Genomic DNA, 6,301 nt, shown 5'->3' on the forward strand with positions numbered 1-6,301 from the left:
AACCCATCATTCAGTGGGGCGACATGAGAACATGGTTGGAGTAAACATCACACTGCCTGGTGGAGCAGCAGATACTGACCTCTATCATGACACCACATCCCCTACCCCTCTCTCTCTCTCTCTCTCTCTCTCTCTCTCTCTCTCTCTCTCTCTCTCTCTCTAATTCAATTTAAGGGCTTTATTGGCATGGGAAACATCTCTCTCTCTCCCCCTCCACAATACAGAACAGTCTGATCACGTCTCCATGTCTCTCCATATTCTGATCCACAATCCAAATACACAGCCTTCCATCCATGAAGAACTGTTTCCTGTCTTTCTTTTTACCTCTGTTTTCTCCCGGAGAGAGAGATGTTATAGTATGTTGATACAGCTGGATGTTATAGTATGTTGATACAGCTGGATGTTATAGTATGTTGGTACAGCTGGATGTTATAGTATGTTGGTACAGCTGGATGTTATAGTATGTTGGTACAGCTGGATGTTATAGTATGTTGATACAGCTGGATGTTATAGTATGTTGATACAGCTGGATGTTATAGTATGTTGGTACAGCTGGATGTTATAGTATGTTGATACAGCTGGATGTTATAGTATGTTGATACAGCTGGATGTTATAGTATGTTGATACAGCTGGATGTTATAGTATGTTGATACAGCTGGATGTTATAGTATGTTGATACAGCTGGATGTTATAGTATGTTGGTACAGCTGGATGTTATAGTATGTTGATACAGCTGGATGTTATAGTATGTTGGTACAGCTGGATGTTATAGTATGTTGGTACAGCTGGATGTTATAGTATGTTGGTACAGCTGGATGTTATAGTATGTTGATACAGCTGGATGTTATAGTATGTTGATACAGCTGGATGTTATAGTATGTTGGTACAGCTGGATGTTATAGTATGTTGATACAGCTGGATGTTATAGTATGTTGATACAGCTGGATGTTATAGTATGTTGATACAGCTGGATGTTATAGTATGTTGATACAGCTGGATGTTATAGTATGTTGATACAGCTGGATGTTATAGTATGTTGATACAGCTGGATGTTATAGTATGTTGGTACAGCTGGATGTTATAGTATGTTGATACAGCTGGATGTTATAGTATGTTGGTACAGCTGGATGTTATAGTATGTTGGTACAGCTGGATGTTATAGTATGTTGATACAGCTGGATGTTATAGTATGTTGATACAGCTGGATGTTATAGTATGTTGATACAGCTGGATGTTATAGTATGTTGGTACAGCTGGATGTTATAGTATGTTGATACAGCTGGATGTTATAGTATGTTGATACAGCTGGATGTTATAGTATGTTGATACAGCTGGATGTTATAGTATGTTGATACAGCTGGATGTTATAGTATGTTGGTACAGCTGGATGTTATAGTATGTTGATACAGCTGGATGTTATAGTATGTTGGTACAGCTGGATGTTATAGTATGTTGGTACAGCTGGATGTTATAGTATGTTGATACAGCTGGATGTTATAGTATGTTGATACAGCTGGATGTTATAGTATGTTGATACAGCTGGATGTTATAGTATGTTGGTACAGCTGGATGTTATAGTATGTTGATACAGCTGGATGTTATAGTATGTTGATACAGCTGGATGTTATAGTATGTTGGTACAGCTGGATGTTATAGTATGTTGATACAGCTGGATGTTATAGTATGTTGATACAGCTGGATGTTATAGTATGTTGGTACAGCTGGATGTTATAGTATGTTGGTACAGCTGGATGTTATAGTATGTTGGTACAGCTGGATGTTATAGTATGTTGATACAGCTGGATGTTATAGTATGTTGATACAGCTGGATGTTATAGTATGTTGGTACAGCTGGATGTTATAGTATGTTGATACAGCTGGATGTTATAGTATGTTGATACAGCTGGATGTTATAGTATGTTGATACAGCTGGATGTTATAGTATGTTGATACAGCTGGATGTTATAGTATGTTGATACAGCTGGATGTTATAGTATGTTGGTACAGCTGGATGTTATAGTATGTTGATACAGCTGGATGTTATAGTATGTTGGTACAGCTGGATGTTATAGTATGTTGGTACAGCTGGATGTTATAGTATGTTGGTACAGCTGGATGTTATAGTATGTTGATACAGCTGGATGTTATAGTATGTTGATACAGCTGGATGTTATAGTATGTTGGTACAGCTGGATGTTATAGTATGTTGATACAGCTGGATGTTATAGTATGTTGATACAGCTGGATGTTATAGTATGTTGATACAGCTGGATGTTATAGTATGTTGATACAGCTGGATGTTATAGTATGTTGATACAGCTGGATGTTATAGTATGTTGATACAGCTGGATGTTATAGTATGTTGGTACAGCTGGATGTTATAGTATGTTGATACAGCTGGATGTTATAGTATGTTGGTACAGCTGGATGTTATAGTATGTTGGTACAGCTGGATGTTATAGTATGTTGATACAGCTGGATGTTATAGTATGTTGATACAGCTGGATGTTATAGTATGTTGATACAGCTGGATGTTATAGTATGTTGGTACAGCTGGATGTTATAGTATGTTGATACAGCTGGATGTTATAGTATGTTGATACAGCTGGATGTTATAGTATGTTGATACAGCTGGATGTTATAGTATGTTGATACAGCTGGATGTTATAGTATGTTGGTACAGCTGGATGTTATAGTATGTTGATACAGCTGGATGTTATAGTATGTTGGTACAGCTGGATGTTATAGTATGTTGGTACAGCTGGATGTTATAGTATGTTGATACAGCTGGATGTTATAGTATGTTGATACAGCTGGATGTTATAGTATGTTGATACAGCTGGATGTTATAGTATGTTGGTACAGCTGGATGTTATAGTATGTTGATACAGCTGGATGTTATAGTATGTTGATACAGCTGGATGTTATAGTATGTTGGTACAGCTGGATGTTATAGTATGTTGATACAGCTGGATGTTATAGTATGTTGATACAGCTGGATGTTATAGTATGTTGATACAGCTGGATGTTATAGTATGTTGGTACAGCTGGATGTTATAGTATGTTGGTACAGCTGGATGTTATAGTATGTTGGTACACCTGGATGTTATAGTATGTTGATACAGCTGGATGTTATAGTATGTTGATACAGCTGGATGTTATAGTATGTTGATACAGCTGGATGTTATAGTATGTTGATACAGCTGGATGTTATAGTATGTTGATACAGCTGGATGTTATAGTATGTTGGTACAGCTGGATGTTATAGTATGTTGATACAGCTGGATGTTATAGTATGTTGGTACAGCTGGATGTTATAGTATGTTGATACAGCTGGATGTTATAGTATGTTGGTACAGCTGGATGTTATAGTATGTTGATACAGCTGGATGTTATAGTATGTTGATACAGCTGGATGTTATAGTATGTTGATACAGCTGGATGTTATAGTATGTTGGTACAGCTGGATGTTATAGTATGTTGATACAGCTGGATGTTATAGTATGTTGGTACAGCTGGATGTTATAGTATGTTGGTACAGCTGGATGTTATAGTATGTTGATACAGCTGGATATTATAGTATGTTGATACAGCTGGATGTTATAGTATGTTGATACAGCTGGATGTTATAGTATGTTGATACAGCTGGATGTTATAGTATGTTGGTACAGCTGGATGTTATAGTATGTTGATACAGCTGGATGTTATAGTATGTTGGTACAGCTGGATGTTATAGTATGTTGGTACAGCTGGATGTTATAGTATGTTGATACAGCTGGATGTTATAGTATGTTGGTACAGCTGGATGTTATAGTATGTTGATACAGCTGGATGTTATAGTATGTTGGTACAGCTGGATGTTATAGTATGTTGGTACAGCTGGATGTTATAGTATGTTGATACAGCTGGATGTTATAGTATGTTGATACAGCTGGATGTTATAGTATGTTGATACAGCTGGATGTTATAGTATGTTGGTACAGCTGGATGTTATAGTATGTTGATACAGCTGGATGTTATAGTATGTTGATACAGCTGGATGTTATAGTATGTTGGTACAGCTGGATGTTATAGTATGTTGATACAGCTGGATGTTATAGTATGTTGATACAGCTGGATGTTATAGTATGTTGATACAGCTGGATGTTATAGTATGTTGGTACAGCTGGATGTTATAGTATGTTGGTACAGCTGGATGTTATAGTATGTTGGTACAGCTGGATGTTATAGTATGTTGATACAGCTGGATGTTATAGTATGTTGATACAGCTGGATGTTATAGTATGTTGATACAGCTGGATGTTATAGTATGTTGGTACAGCTGGATGTTATAGTATGTTGATACAGCTGGATGTTATAGTATGTTGGTACAGCTGGATGTTATAGTATGTTGGTACAGCTGGATGTTATAGTATGTTGATACAGCTGGATGTTATAGTATGTTGATACAGCTGGATGTTATAGTATGTTGATACAGCTGGATGTTATAGTATGTTGATACAGCTGGATGTTATAGTATGTTGGTACAGCTGGATGTTATAGTATGTTGATACAGCTGGATGTTATAGTATGTTGGTACAGCTGGATGTTATAGTATGTTGGTACAGCTGGATGTTATAGTATGTTGATACAGCTGGATGTTATAGTATGTTGGTACAGCTGGATGTTATAGTATGTTGATACAGCTGGATGTTATAGTATGTTGGTACAGCTGGATGTTATAGTATGTTGGTACAGCTGGATGTTATAGTATGTTGATACAGCTGGATGTTATAGTATGTTGATACAGCTGGATGTTATAGTATGTTGATACAGCTGGATGTTATAGTATGTTGGTACAGCTGGATGTTATAGTATGTTGATACAGCTGGATGTTATAGTATGTTGATACAGCTGGATGTTATAGTATGTTGGTACAGCTGGATGTTATAGTATGTTGATACAGCTGGATGTTATAGTATGTTGATACAGCTGGATGTTATAGTATGTTGATACAGCTGGATGTTATAGTATGTTGGTACAGCTGGATGTTATAGTATGTTGGTACAGCTGGATGTTATAGTATGTTGGTACAGCTGGATGTTATAGTATGTTGATACAGCTGGATGTTATAGTATGTTGATACAGCTGGATGTTATAGTATGTTGATACAGCTGGATGTTATAGTATGTTGATACAGCTGGATGTTATAGTATGTTGGTACAGCTGGATGTTATAGTATGTTGATACAGCTGGATGTTATAGTATGTTGGTACAGCTGGATGTTATAGTATGTTGATACAGCTGGATGTTATAGTATGTTGGTACAGCGGGATGTTATAGTATGTTGATACAGCTGGATGTTATAGTATGTTGATACAGCTGGATGTTATAGTATGTTGATACAGCTGGATGTTATAGTATGTTGGTACAGCTGGATGTTATAGTATGTTGATACAGCTGGATGTTATAGTATGTTGGTACAGCTGGATGTTATAGTATGTTGGTACAGCTGGATGTTATAGTATGTTGATACAGCTGGATGTTATAGTATGTTGATACAGCTGGATGTTATAGTATGTTGATACAGCTGGATGTTATAGTATGTTGATACAGCTGGATCTTATAGTATGTTGGTACAGCTGGATGTTATAGTATGTTGATACAGCTGGATGTTATAGTATGTTGGTACAGCTGGATGTTATAGTATGTTGGTACAGCTGGATGTTATAGTATGTTGATACAGCTGGATGTTATAGTATGTTGATACAGCTGGATGTTACAGCTGTACACACACACACACACACACACACACACACACACACACACACACACACACACACACACACACACACACACACACACACAGACCCCACCCCTGAACACACACACACGCACACACACTCCACCCCTGAACACACACACACACACACACACACACACACACACACACACACACACACACACACACACACACACACACACACACACACACACACACACACACACACACACACACACACACACACACACACACACACACACACACACACACACACACACACACACACACACACACACACACACACACACACACACACACACACACACACACACACACACACACACACACACACACACACACACACACAGCCACTTGCTGAGTCAAGTCCCAGGTCCATCCCCTCCTCCTTTTATCATTCTGTCCGTTCATTCAGAGTCTCTGACACAAACAGCAGACTGAGAACATCAGCAGTGGTCCATGGCTGACTGACTGGCTGACAGCTCCTGGCCTGCAGACTAATGCCTTGTCCCTGCCAG

General features: G+C 38.0%; 1 protein-coding gene across 5 annotated transcripts in view; it reads right to left on the reverse strand.

Moving 5' to 3' along the window:
* Nucleotides 1-6,301, reverse strand: part of LOC139533638 (ELKS/Rab6-interacting/CAST family member 1-like) — a 619,530-nt gene that overhangs the window by 438,359 nt on the left and 174,870 nt on the right. The gene's annotated exons all lie outside the window — the stretch shown is intronic.

The sequence above is a fragment of the Salvelinus alpinus genome, chromosome 11, assembly GCF_045679555.1.
Source record: "Salvelinus alpinus chromosome 11, SLU_Salpinus.1, whole genome shotgun sequence".
NCBI classification, from domain to species: Eukaryota; Metazoa; Chordata; class Actinopteri; order Salmoniformes; family Salmonidae; genus Salvelinus; species Salvelinus alpinus.